Source organism: Neofelis nebulosa, chromosome 9 (genome assembly GCF_028018385.1).
Source record: "Neofelis nebulosa isolate mNeoNeb1 chromosome 9, mNeoNeb1.pri, whole genome shotgun sequence".
Lineage (NCBI taxonomy): Eukaryota > Metazoa > Chordata > Mammalia > Carnivora > Felidae > Neofelis > Neofelis nebulosa.
In genome coordinates, this window is record NC_080790.1 from 85910305 (window position 1) to 85934861 (window position 24557).

The window sequence follows — 24557 nt, forward strand, 5'->3', positions numbered from 1 at the left end:
AACTTGTACCATGATTAGTCAAGGTGTTAACACTGGGGAAAGCTAAGTGAAGGAGATACAGGCATTTTTCATATTATCTTTGCAATTCTAGGTCTATAATTATTTCAAAACAGAAAGTTAAAAAATCAGGCAATAATTATGGAGCCGAGGGACATCCAGATGTTGGAGTGAACTGCATAGGGATTGGAAAATACCTATATTTGAAAGGTCATGAAATTAGATGACAAGGATGAAGATTGTAAATAGACAAGTAGAAACCATAAAAAAAGAATCAAATAGAAATACTTGAACTAAAAGGGACAATAACTGAAATGAAAAACGTAATGGATATATTTAACAAAGGATCAAATTTGTATGCAATGGTTCAGAAGAGAGAAAAAAGGATTTAAAAAAAAATAGAAAAGAAATGAAGGATGTCAGACACAGTAAAAAAAAAACACAAAACCTTAGTGTATGTGAAATTATATAAAAACAGCCCCCTCCTCACTTCTCCATAGCACCCCTTTCTTATCCCACTCACAGAGAGACTCTATCTTTCGTCACCCTCAATTAGAGGAACAAATATGAATTTAAACATTTAATGATAACTAATATTAATACTCTAATATTAATTAATGACACCCAAATATTATTTAAGTATGGATAATACATGCATACAAACAGATAACGTTTCTTTAAAATGTGTTATATATGGGGGTGCCTGGCTGGCTCAGTTGGTAGAGCATGCGACTCCTGATCTCAGGGTCATGAGTTCGCACCCCCTGTTGGGTGTAGAGACTACTAAAACAAAAATAAATACACTTTAAAAAAAGCATTTAAAATGTGCTATATATCCTGGACAATTTTGCTGGGTGCTTAACCTATGAAAGTAATAGCTAGCAATTACAGAGCCCTGAAGGGACAGTGCCTTAACTCCAGCACTGCCTCAAGACTAGCCCCGCCTCCTCCGAAGCTCAGCAGGACGCCTGCGCAGTGAGATCTGGGTCAACCGGAAGTCATGGGCAGGAGGTTATTCTTAATGTTCTCACTTTTCAGAAGGAAGAATTTAAAGCCCTGACCCCTTCATTCACTGAAGGAAACGCCAGGAAGTGTTGGAGCTGAGGTCCCAGCCCCAGCAGCCTGCCCCCAAGCCTGGGCTCTCAGGTCCTTCTGCATGCAAGGTAGTCCTGCCTGACTTGAGGCCTGGAAGCGAGGAGCTGAGGCTGGTCTAAGTTCCTGACCATCCCTGTTGATCTTAAAAGAAAGGATATAGCACATTCTCTAAGGTCTCCCTGTGGGCTTGGAACAGCCATAAAGAAGGCCGACAGGAGAGTCTAGACAACAGCTCACATCACGGAAGGAAATGAAAGTTTGGGGAATCACAGCAGCAAAGGGCAAGGTAAAGGGCCTAGACCATCGAGAACCATCCCTGGGGAGGAGAAGGAAATGAAGGAATTCATATTCCTTGGTGGAAAGACTTGAGGACTTGATAAGATCAAAGCCTTAGACAATGAGCACTGATAAAATAAAAAGGGGGGTTCAAAGCATGCTCAGGGCTGGGCGTGCAATGTGCAGATTCTTTTACCTGCCACACGAAGAACGTGCATTGGGTTTTCCTATTTTCCAGGCCACTCGTAACAAATTCTCCTTCAGCCCTTGCTACCTTCAGCCCGTTGATCTAATTTTCTCCTAACAACAAAAAGGCTCCTTCACTGTGAGATAGAAAACAGCACAACCTTCCTGCACACTGGATGTCTCACAGTGCCGATCTCTCAGAAGTCCTGGGACGTTACGATGCCATGTTGTGCTCTCCTTAACGCATTGTTGAATCAAATGTGCTACAGTTACGAAGTCATTTGACTTTCTTGAGCTATACGCTTTAGAAGTGAAGACAACTCAGACGGGCTCCGGCTTTTGGGCAGGTAAGGTTTGACTGTCTGCGTTTTCTAGGCAAACCTGCCGGAATGCAGAGAGGTCGATAACTTGCTGGTGTTTCAGAGCTGTCGATCGAGCCCAGACAGGCACTGCTCAGCTTGTCTTCCTACCTGAGGAAGGAAGACAGACCAGGGTGGTCCTGCTGGAAAGCTGGCAGTCAAGACCTTCAGAGTGGCTGGGAGATGCTAGGGCAGAAGCTTCCAAACTTTAGGTGTGCCCAAGAATTTCCAGGGGAGCTTGCTAAAGTACAGAACCTCACCCCCCCCCACCCCCCCCACCCAGGGGAGCTCCCTCCTAAAACTCTGATGCAATTATTCTGGAGAGGGCCCAGGTGATTTTGACAAGACTGGGGCCACAGTAAAGGCAACCCAGAGGAGAACAAATGTCAGAGGTAGAGACCCATGGAGTTCTTGTGATGTCCTTTGAACCTCAGTAGCAGGAACGACAAATCTGTTCCTTAACACGTCTTTGATTTGCAACAGAAACAGTACTGCTCTAGTGAGGCCTGTCCAAGCAGCTTCAAGAGCAGCTGGCATGGACAGAGAGGGAGCTGGAACAGGTTGAGAAAGAGTGTGATGGATGCCCCTGGGGACCTGAAAGTTGGCAGCCTCTTGTGGGATCGCAGGGCACACCCTTTGGCCATGCCCGGAACCCTGGGGGCCCTCTGCAGGAAGGCAGTGAGTTCTTGGGTGCACAGAGAAGGAAAGAATAGGGAGTTTGAGTCATCCGTGCATCCACATAGCAATTGTGCATCCAAAGCTGGCAGGCATTCAGAAATTGGGCTGAACTTGGGCCCCCTGCCCCCACAGGACTCCCCTTCCTGTGCTGACTCCTAGTTATTCTAAAGCTTCAACTTTTAAAGGGCCGAATACTCTCTTCTGATGAACGTCAACCCGTTTTCTACTGCAAATAGGCTGTTGGGAGTGATCACTTGAACGAATTTTCATACACGGGAGCTTAGAGCAGGCTGGTGACATAATTTGTGGGACCCGGTGCAAAATGAAAATTTGGGGCCCCTTGTTCACATGGATGTCGATGGCACTAAAATATAAAGCTTTTTCTTTTCCCCTATGGTCCCTTTCCTCAACTTATCACGGCACTGTTTGCTATATAATGTCTATCCTCTTGGGGCATTCTGAGCATGCGATCCTCCCTGACTGCATTGGTTACCTGCCTGTGAAGACAGTCACCATGATTTGTGCAGTACAAGAAAAATAGAAAAGTAGAAACTCACTGCTTCCAGCCGATCAGACCAAAATTCGTGATGACCGTCAACCGCATAATTCGAATACAGTAAAATCAATGTTGGTTAGATGTCAGGGTGATGGTAACTCGTCGGGTCAATTATTTACCAATTCCGTTTATGATATAAAATTTGCTCAAGGCATTTTCTAAAATGAGACAAAATAAGCAAAAAAAAAATGTAAATATATCCCATTATTATTCCTTTCTTGCATAATTGCATTGTATGATCAGTGTCTTACAAAGCAAGATGATACAGCTTATTACAAAAAATAATAAGGGCTTTATCATTGCCTTTTCTCTGGTCTGAATCTTTTTTTTATTTACTTTTTTATTTTTCAAAAAAATTTTTTTTAACGTTTATTTATTTTTGAGACAGAGAGAGACAGAGCATGAACGGGGGAGGGTCAGAGAGAGGGAGACACAGAATCTGAAACAGGCTCCGGGCTCTGAGCTGTCAGCACAGGGGCCCGACGCGGGGCTCGAACTCACGGACCTCGAGATCAGGACCTGAGCCGAAGTCGGCGCTCAACCGACTGAGCCACCCAGGCGCCCCTGGTCTGAATTTTTTTTAAAGCTTACTTTAAAAATTAAAACTTACTTTAAAACAGATTTCTATTGAATTGTTGAAAACGATGTAGTCTTCTAAAGGAAAACATGAACACGCTTGAACAGCAGAACACAAACGACAAAAATGTAAGTTGCAGGTTTTTAGAGGGTCATCTTGGTTCTAGGAAAAAATAAGAACTTTTTTATGAGGCAAAATCATTTCTGTTAATGAAGGCAAAAAAAAAAAAAATCCTCACCCAATTGACATTTATCGGCCCGCAGGAAAATTCTCATTTCCCCCCTGTTAAACGCCATTGACAGAACATTAACAAAAGGAGAAAAGCATGTCTGTGAGGATTATGTGGGAATTTCCACCACCTATTATCGAGCATTGCCCTGATCCACTGCAAAAACTGCTTTCAAAGGAGAACAAAATACCTTTCGGGGATTTAGCTAACCACACCAGAATTTGGAATGCCCTATCTTTGTTGAGGCGAACTGAGGGCTTTTTCTTTCTAACCAGAGCAAGCAATTCGCTTCAAGGACCACTCAGGAAAATATATATTAAGGAGCTGGGTTTGTCACATGTCTAAAAGGCGACGGTGTTTTAGCTTCCTGCCAAAGCTGTGCTTTTGTCAAACACGGCTAGAAAGGGGTGCGTGCCACTCTTTCCTATCTGTTGTTTTCTCTCCCACTTTGCTCCATACTTGTCACACAGCACTTTAATGTGCCTGTGGCTTACAGCCGAAATATACCAGGAAGGTGGTTTTTAATGCTCTGGCTCCTGGGAAATCTTGGTTAAAACCCAGATGAAATAGGAAGGTGGGGAAAGGTGTCCTCAGGCTTAGCACAGCTCTGCACTGTCATCCAATAAACTTGCTCAGGTAAGATACCCATGCCGGTCCAACTGCTGCTGCTGGGAAGTCCTTCCCTCTGTATTCGTCCCAGGCAGGTGGAAGCCGCTCTTCTGGTCATGGGTGGGGTCCTGAGGGAGAGGATCCAGGGATTCATTTGTGCTGGTCCTTTGTGAGTATCTTCAGTCAGAATGAATACAGTTTTGTCCTGTAAAATTAGGTTTCATTCTGCAAGGCAGTAAGGATTTCAAAAGCCATAGCTGGTGTGTCTGTTAGAATAGTCACACGCAGAGGCACCTGGGTGGCTCAGTCGGCCGAGCAGCCAACTCTTGATTTCAGCTCATGTTACGATCCCAGGGTTGTGGGATCAAGCCCCACGTTGGACTCTGTGCTAGGCATGGAGCCTGCTTAAGCTTCTCTCTCCACCTCTCTCAGCCCCTCACCCCGGCTCATGTGCTCGCTCTCTCTTTCTCTCTCTCTCTCTCCGAAATAAACTTAAAAAGAAAAAGAAAAATCACACCTATAGTTTAGAGTGGTATTAAGAGAAACATAAATATTTTTACGTCTTAATCTCACTAAGATTTCTTCCTTTTTAAATTTATTTTTTATTTTTTTATGTATTTTTAAAATTTATTTTTGAGAAAGAGAGAGAGAGCAAGTGTGAGCAGGGGAGGGGCGGGGGGGGAGGGGTACAAAGGATCTGAAGCAGGCCCCGTGCTGACAGCAGAGAGCCTGATGCAGAATTCGAACTCACAAACCGTGAGATCATCACCTGAGCTGAAGTCGGATGCTTAACCGACTGAGCCACTCAGGTGCCCCTGTCCCTTCAAAAAACCAAAAATGTATATGGAACCGTAGGGAATAGAAAACAAAACCAGGCAAGGATACCCCTATTCTAGGATGTTACAGTAGTGTAAAGGAGATAATACCTGAAGGTAAATAAAAATGATAAAACAGTGGAAAAAGTCATAAAGCAGATAGTGTGAGGTATTGCTGGTATTTAGAAAAGAGAGAGGTTGTTTCTTTCTATGGTGATTCAGAAGGGCTTCACAGGGGAGCTAGAATTTAAGCTGGGTCTAAAAGATGGCAATGTCTGTAGGGTATTTTCTGACACCACATGCATGGTGTGTTTCCAAAATGGGAGAAGAGGCACAGAACTTCCATACCCTCTCTAGTCATACCACCCTCCCAGCACCTCCACCTGTTCAAGCCAGAGGATTCTTGAACCCTGTTGTTTAGGGGGTTTTATGGAGGTTCCATTACGAAGGCACACTTGATTAGATCATTGGTTGTGACTGAAACTGTCCAGTCCTTGTCCCCTCCCTAGTGGTCAGGGGGTGGACCTAAAGTTTCCAACTGTCTGATCACAAGGTAGATTTCTTTGGCAGACCCTCCCTCCACGAGTCACTTGATTAACTCAAACTCAGGTGGGACTTGCTCTGAATAACAAGGAACTCTCCCCTCGCTCTTAGCACTCTGGAAATCCCAAGGGTTTCACGGCCCTCTATGCCAGGAACTGGGGACAAAGACCAAATAAGTATTTGCCATGATACTGTGGACTGATTTAGACACATCAATGTGGAAAAGTAAGAACAAGGCAGAACAAGAACAAGGCAAAAGAAGTTGAGAGGTATTTAAATCGTAAATAATTTAAATACCTGGCTAGAGGTGTGTCACTGAAGTTGTTGAGCCAGGAAGTGACTTGATCTTTCAATGGTTGGGAACATTATTTTGCAACAGGGTGCAAGGTGGGTGAAAGTGGACAGGACATGGAGGAGGAAGACCAGCTGGCGGCTGGAAGGGGGGAGGTGTATCAGAAATGTCTAGGTAAGAAACAGTGAAGCTCTGAACTAGTGTAGAGGTGTTGTAAATGGAGAGGGCCAGGCAGTAGTTTGGTTTGGTCAACAAGAAAGGTGGCAACTTTAGAATCCCATCTGATGATGCAGATTTTTTTTTTTTTTTTTTTTTTTTTTTGCTGGTGCAGGTTAGAGTCCTGCTCCATGCAGGGGCATGGTACAAGGGAAAGAGGCTTCCCAGGGGGAATTTCCATCCATGTGCATTTGTTTTCCAAGCTCTTCGCGATTCCGCCTTTTCTAGCTATGTGGCATTTTACGGAATTACGAGCGATCGCTCTAGTTTTGCATCTTCATCAATCTGTGGACAGGGCAGTTGACCTGATCTGCTGTTGGAGCTGGAAAGTTTGGAGATGTATGCAGTGCCAGTTGCTAGAGCTCCTCATCCGGGAACGTGTTAGGTATGCGTGACTTGGTACTTTGAAATGACGGAAGAGAGGAACTCTTCAGACCAAAAGTTTCTTGCCTGGTTTTCCATGGAAGAAGACTCTGCACGTAAGTTTCCTGCCTCTACTTCAGGCTCTTACTGAGATCTGAGCTTCTGAAAATGACTGTAGAGGGGAGCAGATTTTGCCACCCCCGAATCTGTCTTTGGCATAAGGATTATTTTGAGCTGAAGGCAATCAAAACCCCGCAGATTCAGGAGAATCTCTTCATCACCCCCTCAACTGCCTAAATTTACACTGGAAAAGGGGCCTGTACTAGAAGGAGAGCTATTGCCATGGGACACCTTTTTTTCTAAGAAACTTATCTGCCTAACAGGGCAACCTTTGTTTTCTAAACATCTCCTCTGCCTTCCTGTGAGTGGCCTTTCTTCCCTTTGTATCTCTAGACCCCCCCTACCCCTTTCCTTAGCATAAGATGTTATATAAACCTCAATTGCCTGGCTGCCTTTGGGTCTCATAGTTTATGGGGCTCCTGTATGTATGAAATGCATTTATTTTTGTCCTATTAACCTGCATTATGTCAGCTTAATAATTAGTAGCCAGAGAACCTGGAAGGGAAGAAAGGAAACATTTTTCTTTCCTACAGACCTAATATTAGTGTTTCCCCAACTGTGTTCTAAAGATGGGAGATACTTTTCTGAGTTGAATAAGCTTGAGCAATGCTGGGTTGGACAACATACACAGGTTGCTTTGCTGCAGGACTTCTCAGCCTTCAGCACATCAGTGTGTTTTGTAAAGCTCTAAGGGTGCTACAGTATGTCATCCTTCCCAAATTTAGTTGGTTAAAACCCACTTTTCATGCATTATATCTTAGTCTAGTGTCCTTAGAAAGGACATATCCATGATGCTCATTGACCTAGGGGTCCCCAGGCTGGATGACCCGAGAGACCTATACACCTGGAACCTGTAAAACAAGCCACTTCCTGAGTTCAGGGCTGAGGGGCTAAGACAGACCATCCTGTGTCTCTGGGCCTACAGCAGCCTGCACTATTTCCCTTCCCATGCATGCTGCTCTGTGTGGTTCAGTCCCCAGCCCTTGGCTGAGCATGCTCATTGCAATGGGACCCCAGGAAAGGGGAGGGTGCAGAGGGGAACTTGGCACTGTCTTAGAGTCCAGAGACCTGAATTAGCAGCACTGAGGTGCCTTTCACCGGCTTTCTGACCTTGGGCAAATTGCCTAATCTTTTTGAGTCCCCTCTGAAAGACGGAGATAATAATCCACTGTATCATCTAATAGTTACCGATCATTTTCTGTATGCCAGGCAGTGTTCTAGATACAGGGATACAGTATTTGCTCCATCCAGGGATGTTAAACACTATAACAATGAGGCTCTAGTTCAGGCTCCACGGTCCTGGTTATTATTATAAAGGAATCACGAACAAGTTCTTCACAATTTGCTCGCACGGCGACATTAATTGTTCAAGCCAGAAAACCAACAGTTTGGGGCGGAATGAAAGCCTGTGATGCTGGGCTCACAGAATGAACACACCGTCCGTTGATGTATTTTATCTCATTTCATCCACGCGACAGTGCCTCAAGCCCTCTGTTCTGTGCTGGGCAAACTAAGGCTCAGAAACACAGTATGACTTGCCCAAGGATGTAGGAAGTTTGAATGACATATTAATAAGCTTGATCTATTAAATCATGTTTATTTTTACCGACTATACCACCTATATCAGGAAACAGGAAGCAGATGGCACACTCAAAATAGGGTAATTCGAAGAGATTTCTTTACACAGAGACTACTGATGGAGATGTGGATGAGCCTCGTATTGACTGGTAGCGGCCAAGCTGTTAGCTTCCTGAAGGAGGTGAGTGTGGCTGCCTGAGGCCAGCAGGAGGGCTGTACAGAGCAGCTGCCTGCAGAGAGGGGACACAGCCATGTCCAGGTGTCCCTGTGGGGAGGGACACTCCCCTGCCATGGTCCTTTTACCTCCTTCTCTCACTCTATCCCAGTCCTACCAGACCATCCCAAGCGGAAGCCAGGGGTCACGGGCACCCTTGATATAGTTCAAGTAGGTCAGCCTCAGGCACAGGGCAGGATGGGGAAGGGTGGCAAGTGGATCTGAAGACTGAGGAGTTAAAATTAGCTCAGACCCAGATGGTGAAAACGTGCCTGGCATTGCATTAGTCTGGGATAAGAGATACGGACCAGCCAGCAGAGAAGCTGCCTGTATTCCTTCCAAGAACATGCTGATGGAAGTTGTGACATGGCAGGGTGCTCTGTGCAGCAGCCTTGCTCTCTCAGATCACAGACTGTCCCTCCGAAGCTTGAGCACTGAGAGGTGGCATCCTGCTCTTGGACCTACATCATTGACGCTCCCTCCATTTCCAGCCCAGGGCCAGAGTTTCAGATGAGGGTACTCTAGACACGAATTCCACATCATCTTTTGTGATTTCCAAAAAACACAGGACCCTGGATTCTGCAGTCCAGGCCTGAGGCCAACCCACTGGCATTCAGCCCCTCTTTGCCCTGAGTTGATAAAAGCACCACTACGTGTAAATTTCACCTTGCCTCCACGGTCCCCCCAAATACTGGGCGACTTTACCTTCTCTCTTCTTGGTGATGCCCCCGGTTCCGGGTGCCTTTCCCTCCTGGCAAGGAGCCAACAGACCTGTCTTTATCAGATTCCACATTTGCCCTGGGGCTTGGAGGTGGGCAAGTACGCATGAAGAAATCTGGCTCATCCTCCCTCCTGCTACAGTGTAATGTGATGGCCAGTTTTCCCCATTTCTCTCAAGCTTTCAGGAAACAGCCTGGGTGCAAATCCTTGCAGGTGAGCTGCTTTCACTGTGGAGTGTTTGGCGGGTTTCTCTTTTCTGTTAGAATTTTTTGTTTCTGTGAACTCACTCAAGTTTGCGATTTTGTTCTTCCCCATCCTGCTTTGTATCCTGTGAGGACTTTCAAGTTGATGTTGGGTTCTCCTGCCTCTCTGTATTCCAAGATGGACTTTCAGCCCTTCTAGAGCAGGAACTGGATGTGGAGAGATGGGGACAGGGCTGCACCAGGAACCCCTGGGGCATAAGAGGGCTTGATGCCTCACTGACCAGTTTGAGAGATTGCTTGGATTTTCTGGATGCCTCTGAGGGAGCTCTCCCTTGGTTTCCTGATTCAGAAATTGAACGGCAGCCCCCTCCGCACACTTTCCTCAGCAAAAACCTGATTGGAGGCACCGGTCCCTTGGGCTCAAACATTGCTACTCCAGATTGAGACCAGCCTGCACCAAATGTCTTTGCCTCACAACTGAATTAGCAGGGGTCTCCCCACTCGTGAGGTCTAGGGGTCACTGGACCTCTAGGAGATTGCCGGTCCCTTCCCCTCCTGCTCCTCACTGTGTCAGGAAGAGCATTTGAACCCCACTAGGGGGGTCACTGTGGGGTTAAAGTTGGTGTTCTACAGTCTGCAGAGACCCCTCCTTCCCTCATTCCCCACCCACAGCCCAACTGGGGAGGATTGTGCCGCCATCATGATCCGAACCCAGCCTTCGTGTTTCCTTATAAATTTGGCACAATCCTAACCCATAAATTCTCAAAGGGGGGACCCTCACATTCAGATCCACCCCATTCGGAAATAAGTCACACCATATTAGGCATAGTTACTGTGCTATGAAGGTTCAAGCCCAGCTCATGGTACAAACTGACAAAGTTCAGCCATCAGTTCGGGTATAATGGGGATAGAATGTCCCTCTGTGCCCCCTGACTCCCACCCCCCATTTCTACAGAAGAGTTGTAGGGCCACACAGACCCCGAGAATGAGGGGTGGAGCTTCCTCGGAGTGGCCTGCATGTGTGGGATGGGAAGCTCCCCACACAGTTCCGTACATTTTCTGTTTGGAAGGAGAGTTCCCAATATGCTCCATAAAGTTCTTTAATTCTCCCAGGCTGTAGGCGCCTGAGCAGATAGCAGAGAATGACATTTGATTTTTATCCAGTTATTTATTTTTTTCACAAATTTTGGTAAGATTCACCTTACATAAAATGTACCGTCTTAGTGATTTTCAAGTGTGCCGTTCAAGTAAATACATTCACATTGTTGGACAACCATCACCACCATGGATCTCCAGCACTTTCTCCTCTTCCCAGGCTATACAACTCATCCCCATTAAACACTAAGCCCCATTCTTTCCCTCACCTACTTCTTCTGCTTTCTGTGACTGCGAACTTGACTACCCTAGGAATCTCATGCAAAGTAGAATCACACAACATTTGTCCTTTTGTGTCTGACCTGTTTTAGTTAGCATAATGTGCTCAAAATCCATGTTGTAGCAGGGGTCAGAATTTCCTTCCTTTTTAAGGCTGAATGCTATTCTGTGACATGTATATACCACAATTTGTTTATCTGTTATTCATCTAATAATGAATGGCAGGCATTGAGTCCAAGAGTTTCCACCTCTTGGCTGTTGTGAATAAGGCTGCATAAATGTGGGTGTTGAGTATCTCCCTGGCAGTTGGCTTTTTGATGCCTGCCGATCAAAGCACATCTGTTGGTATCTGTTGATCAGAATGGATCTGAATGGGGAGCTCATGAATCTGCAAACAGAAAGGAACTTACCTGGTAACACGGGAGCCACAGAGCAGTGAGTGGGAGAGGCCTTCAGGCCTCAACTCAATCAGGTCTGATGATACAAGTTTGTGGAGAGGTTTCAGCTGTATGGCTCTAGTGATAAGAAGACAAGTAAGCTCTTCTCCCATGGAGAACACAAAGTACGCTCATTCTAGAGAGCTTGGCCAGACCTGAGGTCTGCAGGTGAAAGTGCTCTCGGGGCGCCTTGGTGGCTCAGTCAGTTGAGTGTCCAACTTTGGCTCAGGTCATGATCTCGCCGTTTGTGGGTTCGAGCCCCGCGTCGGGCTCTGCGCTGACAGCTCGGAGCCTGGAGCCTGCTTCGGATTCTGTGTCTCCCTCTCTCTCTGCTCCTCCCACACTTGCTCTCTGTCTCCCTCTCTCTCTCTCAGAAATAAATAAAAAAATTTTTTTTAGAAAGTGCTCTCAATCTGTCCAAGTGCCCTTTGCCAGAAAGTGGAATGAAGTGATCCTTGCTCTATTCTCATATCTGTCTCCTCACCAGGAATGTTGCAGGAAGTCCTGCATTGCTGGTAGAATCCTCTGATGCAATTTCTCAGGGGCTCAACCCTCATTCATGAGCCCTCAGCAACAGCCTGTACAATGTCCCATTGATTAGAACCAGTTTCTACCAGTCCCTAGATGTTTGGGCTGTCGAGAAGGCTTACGGTCTCCCTGCAAAGGACCCATTTTTCTCCCTTAGTGACTGTTCCCAGATCCCAGCCGTAGGGTGCTGCCAATCTGCGGTCCCCACCTCTACCAGCCTGGGGGAGCAGGGCAGGACTGGGGACCCTGGGCATACCACCCCCCACTGTGGGCCCTACTGGGCCAGTGGTAGGTGGTGAGCAATTTGATCTTAGTCTGGTAGGTGGAAACTCGGTGCCTCCATTGCCAATACCCCCATCTGATGAAGCGGCCATCAACCCCTGTCCCCGTTGAAACCTGGTCCATGACAAGGCTGTCTTAGGGGAAGAAGGCCATCTTTTCCTCACGCACATTGTGCAGGCCAAGCTTTCTGGGCTTGAGATGGGGACAGAAATACTGAATACCTGCTGGTGGTGGTCTGGGGCCCATTGGTAATCACACACTTGTGCCTCTTATGGGCCGTCTGGAGCCTCTGTGGGGTGGGCACCCCGTGCAATAGTGGACAGCACAGTGTCAGTGGAAGCCAGGGACACAGAGGGCATGCTGTGCCGTGCCCAGCTCCAGGTTCTTGGGCAACGTCAACAATGCCCCAGCCCCTGAGGTGCAGAGAGAGAGACCAGAAAAAGGAAACCAACTGGAAGTCGAGGGTGTCCCTCCCATGTCCGGGCACAGGCCACAGGGAGGGTGCCACAGAGGATGGCCATAACCCATAACCCATTTTACAGATGTGGAAACAGAGGTCACTTGACTCCCCCAAGATCACACGGCCAGTGAGAGGCAGAGCCTGAGCTGAAACCCTGGTGTGTCGGCTGCTGAAGTCCACCCTCTAGAAATACAGATGTCAAAGAAAGGGAGGGGCAGTGGAAGCAGCTCTTCTCGGTTGGCAGCGACCACCTCGCTAGGCTTCGGGGTGGAAAACATGTGGCAAAACATCAAGTGGCAGCTACATCCCAGCACCCTGCTGGCTGGAGGACGCCACGCCCCTTCACTCCGTGTCCCCTCGCCGGTACCTTGAGCTGCGCCGATTTGCCCACACTGCATCTCCAACTACACCTGCCTGAGTGGCCGGATGGCAGATTTCTTTCCGAGAGCGTGGCTGTCAGCACGAAGTCGTTCCGCTGAAAGTCAGTATTAGAACTCGTGTCTGCTCACCACGATAAACGATAATCATTCCCCGGATCGCCTGCACTGCTTCTTCCCGCATCGCAGCCCTGGGTAGCATCGTGATGGAAATCCGCAGCGTAGGAGTCATCTTATTTTCCCTGTCAGATAGCTCTGCCCTTATTTTGAGCAATTGAGGACGAAATGAAGCCAATTGTGAGAAAATGATCCGTCAAGAGAGACGGAAATGGGGCAGCTCCCGCCGCTGCGTGTGGCTCACAGGCGACACCCAGGAGTTCAGAAGCCCACCCCAGTTTAGCAGGGGTGGGGGGTCTTCCAGGCCCGTTATCTCAGAGGCAGGTCACGTAGCAGGAGGCGTGGAGAGATCAGGGGAAATCCTGGCTGCTCTGCTCAGTTGTATCACTTCGGGCTCCGTGTTGACCTTTCTGAATGCTGGCTCGCTCATCTGTAAGATCAGGAGCACGGTTCCTGCCTCGCGGGGTTGTTTGTGAGCATTTAGGGGGATAGGGACTCCGTGGGCCCTGGGACAGCACCTGGCATCTCATGGCGTGCCTCGTGGTCCTGCCGCTGGATGTTCCCAGCCCTTTCCTGTGCTCAGATGCTATTTCCCCATCAGGTGCATCCACTCCTTTATTCTGGCTGCCTGACAGCTGACGCTCCCTCTGGTGACAGACACAACATCTGAGAGTGCTCTGGAGGGATATAAAGGGAACTGGAATTCATTCAAGTATTTCTAGTGCTTCTGGGCTGGGAACTGACTTGAATCGTCTTTTTGATCCGCTCCCCACCCTACTGGAGCCCAGCCGACAGGTGTTAGCCTGCTGGCTCAGAGGCCGGGCCCTGTAGGGAAGGCTCCTTTCTCCCTGCTACACAACCCTAGTCCCCATCACTTACCAGCCGATGTCAGGGAAGCAACCTCTGTCAGTGGCGAGCAAACACTACCTTCACAGAGTACCTATTGAGCATCATTCTTGCCCGGGCAGGTTTGGACTCAGTGGGCACTCAGGCCGTGAGAACAAGACAACAGGGCCATTGCTCATAAATGCAACAATTCCTTGCATGATGTCCTTATTGTCTAGACCTCAGGAAAGGCACCTGTGTGCCATACTGCTCACTGGGAGCCTTGTCCGAGGTTAGCCGTATCCATCAGGGTGCTGCTGTTTTAAAGGGACTGACGACCCTGTATCTGAACCTCTGCCTGGAAAACCAATTTGCTGAAGGCTTCTCGTTGTCTTAAGTGGTTTCTAAGAATATTTGTTACGTGGTCGTGAAAAATATAGAACACAGGGCATGTGGAATGCAATTTCCTGGTGCCTGAGTCCCTCTCCAGGACCATCTGATTTAATTGGTCTCTATTGGCTTAAGCCCTGGGAGCTTTACATGCTCCCCAAGGTTTCCAAAGTGAAGGCCAAGCTCAGAACCAGTGCATTAGACGGACCTCAGCGGAAATCCCTAGTCATTGACAGGTTGTGCAATCTAGGTAGCCGCTGACCTTCTCTGAGCTTGAATTCCTCATTTGTGAAAGAATGGCTATCGTGTTGATCCCGGAGCCTTGTCTTGAGGATAGAATAAGACAGGGGGCACCTGAGTGGCTCAGTCGGTTAAGTGGTCACCTCTTGGTTTCGGCTCAGGTCACGATTTCACGGCTCGTGCGTTCAAGCCCCACATCGGGCTCTGACAGTGCGGAGCCTGCTTGGGATTCTCTCTCTCTCCCTCTCTCTCTGCCCCTCCCACACACGCACTCTCTCTCTCAAAATAAATAAATAACTAACTTAAAAAAATAAGCATAAGACAGGATATATGAAGTGACTGCCTAACATAGCAGGCGTGCCTGCAGAAGTAGGGTCTCCCCACAGGCACCTGGGCGAATGAGTAACAGGTCTTCAGGAAGATGTGTGCCCTCAGGAGAGCCCTCAGTATGTTGGAGTGGAGCCCCTAGGTGCAGCCATGTCCTATGGCTTCCCCCCTCCCCTCCCGCCCACTGCTAACTGCCCCATCTCCGGAGCACGCCATGAATTCAGTACCACCCCACCACTGGCTGGTAAAAGAGGAAATATTTTGAAGAACCAAGTTTGTTATTTCCAAACACCTCAGGTACCTAGGTCTCTGGTTCTTCACCTCTTCGGCGTCACAGACCTTCCATATTCTGAGGATCTTCCCCCAAAGTGCACTTAGGTACATCCAAAGCAGTTTGAATGGGTATCGACCAACTGAGCCCATCACTGAGCCCATGTTGAAAGCACCAGATCTGAGTGAACCCAATGCCGTGCTCACGTTTGGGAAAAGGAATCACAAAGCCGTGTTTCATTCCTGGTCAGATGCAAGGTGGTGGTGGAGTCAGGAAGAAAATCCAGGTTCCTTATCCTGTTTCACTGGTACCGAAGACTCATTTTACCGCATCCTTCGCAAAGGAGGAGATGGAAAAGGGCTTAGAGTCCATTGTACTTGATCTGTACATGAATGAGAGGTACAAGAAAAATGTTTATTAGGAGGGTCCCCAACTCCAGTGAGGTGCCCTCCCAAAATGCTCCCAGAGGGTGCTCGGCTTGCCCCACCACAGCAATGAACTCTCCGGGGGGCATTTGCCTGGTCGCTTGTCTGTCTCCCTCTGAGGGCCAGGGACACATCTGTCCTATTCATTACGGTGGCCCCGGCACCTGGCCTAGGTTAGGCAATCGATAAACATTGACGGAACGGATGAGTGAATCACTCTAAGAACAAACACACTAGAACAGTTAAAATACGTAAGCATGATGAATTGAACTAAGCATTCAATGCGGTCTCCGCACAAAACCCTTCAAATTTTTATTGCAAGTGTTTAAATATTCAGTTATGTTGCCCTCATTTGTGTCTTTTCTGTTTCCCACTGCCCCCACCCCCACCCCCCTGGGTCTTTTATCCCTTAGTATGAAGTGGGAGCCTGAGTATTCGATACCGCCAATAACAACCTGCCAATTCTGATCCCAGGGACTCAAGCAACAGTATTAAAAGGCATCTGGAATATTTTAAAAACACTGTCCCCTCACAGGGAGCATTAAATGCTATCATCAGGCTGGCATTGGGTACGGAAGAGCCTGCCTTTATGCTCTCTTGATGAGACGCTGTCATGAATATTAATTCTCTATCCTTAGAATAAACGACGCCCTGTGGGCTCTGTCCCCAACCACCGAGAGATGAATATGGAAACCAGCGGCCCGCAGTGGGGACGGGGCCTGCAGGCAGGGGAAGGGAGTCTTTGAGACAGAGTCGAGGAAACACCAGGCTCTGGGAGGTGATTTCACAGCTCGGAGATGAGAATCGTGGCAAGGGAACCTAAGAAACTAGAAGCAAAAGCAAAACAACCATTTGCAGAGAAGGCTTTGAGCTCTAAATACCTCGCTGCCACCTCAGCCTCTCACAGAATAGATTTCTGCCCCTTGGAGAAACTGTTTGCTGTGGACTGACCTACTTTTCACATGAAAGATACATGCACTGAAGTGTTCTTCTCTCTTAGCTGGATGGTTTTTTTTTTTTTTTAAGCCCTTCTTTTTCTGACTCTGACATAGCTATACTGTGGGATAGGACTCATTAACTAAGAAGAATGCTCTATGCCAGGGCTGTTCTACAGAACTTTCTGTGCCATCCAGTACAAAAGCCACTGGCCGCGGGGGTCCCCTGAACACTTGAAATATGGCTGCTGGCTTAACTGAAGAACTGAATGTTAAGTTTTGTTGAATTTTAATTAATTTAAGCTTAGTCATTTGTAGCTAGGAGCCATAGACCAGACCAACACAGAATGGATCAAGAGAGTTCCTAGTTACATTGTCAACATGGAAAAAAGAAAAAAAGCAAATTGCAGTGTTACACATTTGAGGCAATCCCCGTTTTGAAAATACACTCACCGCAAACAAAACACTACGTTTACATTTGTGCATATAGATGCTTTCAAATGCATCAAAAAAAAAAAAATGGCTGGAATTATACCCAACGGACCCTGGAGTAATTACCTCTGGGGAGAAGGCACGAGAAGAGATCAATGAGGTCTGTTGCTTTATCAGCTTTGTTGGAATTTTTTAAAATGAAAATGTATTCATGTGTGATCTACATGTATAATGCAATATGAAAAGAGAACACTTCAAAAATTGTTTCCTTGCCTGATATACCCGGAGTTATTTTCAGTCTGGTTACCGTGATGAATCCACCTGAGTCCGGTAGCTGAGACCAAAGAAGCCAGAGAACAGGTAGGTGAGTTGTCAGATGCTCTTTCTAGGGAGCCCAGAGATCCTTTGTGGCGGGTTGCGGGGAGGAATCCAAAATGGCTAAGTACACGCACCCATCCATGGGGGGCAAGTATCACGGAATACTCTGTTCTCAACCTCAACCGTGTGGATATTTGAATCCAGATGCTGGAGTCCATCCCAGAGATTAGAGGTCAGTCTGTCTGGAATGAGCACAGGGCAGTGGACTTTTTAGAAAGCTGCTTGGGTGATTTTTGTTGTGTGCCACAGTTGAGAATGTCGGGGCTGAGGACAGCCCTGAGAGGAATATGCAGGAAGCAGGAAGCAGCACAGGGGGGTCAGGGCCCCACGGGAGGAGCCGTGGCCCTTTGGCGAGGGGAAGGACACGAGGGCGCTTGCTCAGCTTGGCATCCTCATGCAAAGGAACATGGCAGCTGAACTCTCGAAGGCCAGGGTTGGGTTCCAGTCTCTACGTGGGTCATGTCTCCCCTACAATGGCCTGAAATCACTGATGGCGTCTCCATACAGTGACTGGGGACCTCCAGCCCCCATCCCTGACTCCAGACTCAGGTTTCTAACTCCCTGCACATGGTTCCTGCCTGGACACCTCATCAACCCGCTTCAGAGCATGGCCACACTGGGACCTCTTCTCTCCCCCCCAGGCTCCCCGATTCCAGAAAACAGCTGCACCACGGGCTCTAGCCAGAAGCTCGTGGGGGCCGACTGACTCCTCTCTTCCCCTCTTACCCCCTATCCAGTGCATCTTCAGCTCTTGCCAGCTCTACCTGCAGAAGGGGTCTCTGTCTAACCTCACCCTGCCTCCGCAGTGTCACTCTGGTCCAGGTCTCTGTGCCACCTATGAACATTCCACCAGCTCCCCTCCGATTCTTGTCCTCCAGCTTACACTTCCCGCCCCATGGAGGAGGCTCCAAACCACAGCAGGAAGGAACGTGTCCGCACAGCCCTCCCTGCCCACCACTCCATGCCCAAAGCCTCCCTAGCAGCCCCCCACCATGCCCCTACGAGCAGCATCCTTATCCTTCCGTCCCTTTCAGACTCATCTCCCGCTAGTTGACCTCCTTCCTTCTCAGACCCAGTCACATGGGAGTCCCTGTACGCTTGAAGATCCCCTGCCTTAGCGCATGTGCACTAGTCCCTCCCTTGCGCCCCTCACCTGGATCTCTTCTCCAATGTCCTCCTTGGGAGGCCTTTCCTGGCCTCTCAGGTCTCAGTCAAGAAACCACCTCCCTCCCCTACCGGGGTCCCTCTCCAGTCCCTTACCTGGACTTACCTTTCTACGTGGTACTGAGAACAGCCCAGAATGACTGCTTGCTCTTGTTTGCCTCCTCCTCCGTCCTCCACTGAGAAGTAAGTGCCTGGAGGGCGGGGACTGCCTGGTTGCACACAGCTGTCCTGCCACGTCCTAGAACAGGGTCCCACGAACCGTGGCAGGGCAGGTGCTTGGTGTTCCTTGACCGAGTGAGTCTTCGTTATCAGCCGCTGACTGCACACGGCTATGTATTTGCTCATGTTTTCTTAAGCTATAAAATGCAAAATAATTTATACCGTAAAGTAGGCAAAATGTAAAATGTACCATTTTAACCAGTTTTAAGTGTATCGTTCAATGGCATTGACATTGACGTTGCTGCGCAACCATGACCACCATCCATACCCAGAACTTGCCCATCTTTCCAAATGGAAACTATACCTGTAAAGCAAAAGCTCCTTCCTCCTCCTGCCTGCTGCCCCTAGCAACCACCATTCCATTTTCTGAATCTATGAGGCTGACTACGTTCCCTCGTATAAACGGAATCACATAATATTCCTCTTTCTGTGTCTGGCTGATTTCACCTAGTGTAACATCCTCAAATGTCAGCATTTCCTTCCTTTTATTTTATTTTATTATTATTTTTTTTATTTTTGGGACAGAGAGAGACAGAGCATGAACGGGGGAGGGACAGAGAGAGAGGGAGACACAGAATCGGAAACAGGCTCCAGGCTCTGAGCCATCAGCCCAGAGCCTGACGCGGGGCTCGAACTCACGGACCGTGAGATCGTGACCTGGCTGAAGTCGGACGCTTAACCGACTGCGCCACCCAGGCGCCCCAACATTTCCTTCCTTTTAAAACTGAGTCATGGGGCGCCTGGGTGGCTTGGTCGGTTAAGCGTCCGACTTCGGCTCAGGTCATGATCTCGCAGTCCGTGAGTTCAAGCCCCGCGTCGGGCTCTGTGCTGACCGCTCAGAGCCTGGAGCCTGTTTCAGATTCTGTGTCTCCCTCTCTCTCTGCCCGTCCCCTGTTCATGCTCTGTCTCTCTCTGTCTCAAAAATAAATAAACGTTAAAAAAAAAAATTTTTTTTTAAACTGAGTCATACCCCATCGTGTGTATGTACCACATTTTGTTTATCCGTTCATTCATCGATGGACATTAAAGTTGTGGTCATTTAAGTCTTTGGGGTGGGAGGAGGCAGAGGGAGGGGGAGAGAGAGAATCTTAAGTAGACTCCATACCCAGCGCAGAGAGTGACATGGGGTTCCATCTCATGAACCCGTGAGATCATGACCTGAGCTGAAATTAAGAGTAGGATGCTTAACCGACCGAGCCACCCCGGGGCCCTCATTTAACTTTTTAATAGAACCTTGTAGCAAGAGTGCTTGCCAAATGTGAGGTGTGAGGAACAAAAGTACGCCGTCTGATCTAGTATAATCGATGATCCAGGAAGCCAACAAAGCAGGATATTCCCAGGACTCCCAGAGTAGCCCTTTGGGGCAGCAGCGGCTAGACCCGAGTGGCCTGGGGGGTGCACATGCCCAAAATGACCTATCTCAACGTCAACATTACACTTAGTAATTACTCACGATAACTTCTTTTTTTTTTTTTTTAAGGTTTTATTTATTTATTTTTGAGAGAGACAGATAGTGTAAGTGGGGGATGGGCAGAGAGAGAAAGAGAGAGAGAGAGAGAGAGAGAGGGGAGAGAGAGAATCCCAAGCAGGCTCCACGCCGCCAGCACAGAGCTCAATACAAGGCTCAAACCCATGAAACTGTGAGGTCATGACCTGAGCCGAAACCAAGAATCAGACACTTAACTGACTGAGCCGCCCAGGCGCCCCCCACTCACAATAACTTCTAGTTACTACCACCGAACTGTGAGAAGCTGGAGATTTCAAGGGACAGGGAAAATTCCTGGCCATTGTGTGCTTTGGTTTGGGGCTGAGGTGCTCCTGGTAGCCTTGAGAGGCCTTTTTGGCTGTACTTGTTGGCCACCTGGCTTCCTCCTCACACCAGCCCTCTGCCCTGTCCATTTTCCCTGTGAGGCCGACTGCAACCAAAGAAGGGGGTTGGAGTTCCCCACCATTCCCTCTCCCCAACTCACCTCCCTGTCCTGCCCATCAGAACCCAAGAGCCAATTGAAGGAACAAGTCTGCCATGTTTTTTTTCCTCTGAAACTTGAAGCCCCAGCAAATAAAGCAAAGTCTGGTCAAATTTGATTGTGTTACAGATGAAGAAAGTCGTGGCTGTGCCTCCAAGAATGAGCCGAGGGTGCAGGTAGGCGTGTGAGGAGGCTGGGCTGATTGGGGTGGAGGAGCATGGTGGGAGATAGCAAGGGGAAGCTGGGGAAGGAGGGAGACAGTTGATGAGGGAGCTGGAAAAGCCAGGAGGGGGATTGCGGGTTTTTCTAGAAGGAGGCCCATCTCAGGCAGGGGTTAGGAGTAAGGAAAGGCAAATGTTGTATCCAGCCTAGATTCCTTTTGAGCATCCCTTAAGTCATTCCAACCACATGCTCTTCTCCTCAAAGCCAGGTCTGTGGGCCAGTGCCGGTGGCGAGGGATCTGTTTCCAGTCCACAGTGAGGGAAGCACGGGAGTGAAGAGGAAAGAGGGGACAAACTGGGAGCAGCTGACAGGCCAAGGCATCCAAGCACATGGCCGGTAGCCTTAGCCAGTCAGAGGGTCTGAGATCAAGGGCTGTTTACCTGGTGCTGAGCCTGGCAGGGGGTTGGGTAGGGAAGGGTAAAAGGGTGGTGAGGCGAACACAGGCTGGGTTCTACCAAGCCCAGTGGGGGGTCCTGTCAATCCTGGAAGGGTGGATGATACCAGTCCTTCACCATGCATGGCTTGAGGACACTGTCCTAGAGCGCCAGCCCCTGTCCCAGCATGCCAGCCTCTCCTGCAGCCTCCACACACAGCCTGTTCTCAGGTTGGACACCCAGTGAGGTGGCTGGTCTGCTTTTAGGGGCAAATGTGCACACATCTCCCCTCCCTAAACACTCCCCGCTCCAATGATGAGTTACTTTCCTGTGAATGATGCTTGGGGACCTAGGCTGTCTGAGGAAACAGAAGAGTGAAGTCAACTTTCTCTCCCACTCAAGAGTGTGTTCTCTTGCAATGGAATGGTGGGCGAGGTGCCCCATTACTCTGTCCCTTCCATTTATTTACATTTTGCTTTTCCCCCTCTCTCTACCTACAGTTGAAATCTCACAAGTTAAGCATATGCGTGATTTTGCTCCATGGTAGAAGTCATGGAAGTAAAAACTGTGTGTCCACCACGAACCAGGCCCCGGGATCATAACTTTCCATGGATTTTATCATCGACTCTTCACCTCAGCTCAAGGAGGAGGATGCTATTATTGTATCAGTTTACACTTGGGGCTGTTGGCGAGAGTTGTTTTAACTCTTCCTATCCCTTGTGTTATGAGTTGAATTACTCACTTCCTGCCCCTGCAAATGCTATGTTGAAATCCTAACCCTCAGTACCTCAGAAAGTGACCTCATCTGGAAAGAGAGCCTTTATAGATGTAACACACTAAGAGGAGGCCATTAGGGTAGGCCTTGACCAATATGACTGGTGTCCTGACAGGAAGGGGACATTCAGACCCAGATGCACACAGGGATGACCACGAAGGAAACACACAGGGGAAAGCCACGCTAAGACAGAGGATTGAACTGTTGCATCTACAAAGGAAGGAATGCACAAAAGTATGGCAGCCACCCACCAGAAACAAGAAAGAGGTAAAGAAGGATGCTTGCCTATAGGCTTTAGAAGGAATATGGCCCTGCCAACACCTGACGTCAGACTTGTAGTCTCCAGAACTGAGAAGACAATCATTTCTGTTGTTTGAAGCCACCCAGGTTTTGGTATGTGTTACAGCAGCCGTAACAAATGATCACCTGGATCCAGCCAGGCCTGAAGCCACGGCTATTTTAGTCACACAAGCCTCAAACTCTTCTTTTCTTTCTCTTGAGCCGATATTCCCCACTTGTAACCAGAGAGTGACTGTGTCAAATGGTCCATGTTGTCACTGCAGCTTTGTGCTTGGTATCTGACCTGTTGGCCATCTTTTCTCACCTCTGCCTGTGAGACCACCCCCCCACCCCCCATCCCCTGCCCCGGCGCCTTAGCATGGGGAGGGCTGCAGGAAGTTTGTGCTGCTGAGTCACAAAGTGAAATGACTGTTTAGTAATATTACAAAAATAATAGCCTCTTAGAACAGTTTGATGTCTTTTTCTTTACATGTTTCCCCAAGCAGGGTAATGAGGTTGGCGTCTCCGTGTGGCCCGTGGTTTACTCAGCACGACCAGGGAAGAAAGGCCCCTCTGGGCTTCAACACCTTTCAGAGGGAAATTAATGCTGTTCCTCTGGGCTAAGGCTTCACGTGAGTACAGAAGATGGCATGGGGGAGGTGATCAGAAGCCCTTTTGCCAATCAGTCTTTCCAGACCTCACTCCCAGAGTGGCAATTAGGTCTGCTACGAGAAGGAAACAAGTTATCTTAGTAGGTGGGTAACCCTTGATCCTACCGGAAAAAGAATTAGCTCATTGGGGACTACGCATTTTAAACTAAAAATTGGCATTTTTATAAAGAGTGTATAATTTTAATATTCTATTCTGTGCCCTCAACACAATTTAAGTGACACACCAAGCATGCACTCAATTTTGTTCTTAAAAGAAAAAACCAATCTTGTGTCTCACTAGAATTCAGCATGTTTTTGAACCGACAATGTTAAGAGACAGCGTTTCTGAAATATAAAGTAGAACTTGCAAGAGTGAGAAGCTTGTTTAACTTCATTGAACTCTTACTGAGTATCTTCTAATGGATATGGAATGGACAGAGAATGGAAAACCAAATAATCTATGACTCTTGCCCCTGAAAAGCTGTCAGTCCATGACAAGTATGATAAGGGCTTGAATTTTGGGAAGAAATTTTGGAATGCTTTGGGATGTAAGAAACAAAGAAACTAACAAAAATCGGACTCAACTGACCTAAAAACTCACATGACTTAAGATAGTTTTGCTTCCAGTTTAAGCTGGATCCAGGGCCTCACATGCTCCGATCTGGATTCAGTTTCTATCTTTTCTCTATCTTTTCTTTTCTTTTATTATTTTTTTTACAGATGAAATTTATTGTCAAATTGGTTTCCATACAACACCCAGTGCTAATCCCAACAGGTGCCCTCCTCAATGCCCATCACCCACCCTCCCTTCCCTCCCACCCCCCATCAACCCTCAGTTTGTTCTCAGTTTTTAAGAGTCTCTTTCCTCTATCTTTTCATGTCTTCCCCATTCTTAGCAGCTCCTCTCCACTCCTCTTGCCCCAGCCCGTACTTTCAGCCCCTCTACTATTCTGCTCCCTGGGGATCAGGAAGAGGTACGAGAAGATGATGCCTTGAAGTTTGAAGGCAGAATTTGCACTGGATTGACAATAAGCGAAGCACATTCCAGCAGAGAATATCTTGAAAGGCATGGTCTGGGAGCTTCACATAGTTTGGGGCTGCCGGAAGAGAGAGTTCATTTCAGGGAATGTGAGTTACACTGGGCGCCGAGGGGCCAATGATCTCTGCCCTGAGCCCATTGGAGGAGGTAGCAATTTATTCTGAATGTCCCGGGGAAGGATTCTAAGCTGGGTGTGCCATGATAAGATCTGCACTTTAAAAAGAAAACTGAAAAGCCTGACTCAAACCAGTCTAAACAATCAGGAAGTTTATTATCTTATGTAACTGAGTTCAGAGGGAGGGTGGGTCCAGGCTTGGCCTGATCGGCACTCAAAGAGGTCCTCAAGTACGTGATTCTTTTGTGTTTCTCTGCTCTGCCAGCCTCAGTGTGAGCTTTAACCCAAGTCTGGCTCCGCTCGGGGTCACAGAATGGCTGCCTGTGGCC

General features: G+C 48.1%; 1 long non-coding RNA gene across 1 annotated transcript; it reads left to right on the plus strand.

The window, feature by feature from the left end:
• Positions 1-1096: 1096 nt before the first annotated feature.
• LOC131485282 (uncharacterized) lies at positions 1097-23309 on the plus strand. The gene is made up of 3 exons (XR_009248749.1): positions 1097-1901; positions 21871-22412; positions 22931-23309. It is a non-coding gene; the product is annotated as an uncharacterized LOC131485282 (long non-coding RNA).
• The last annotated feature ends 1248 nt before the right edge of the window (positions 23310-24557 follow it).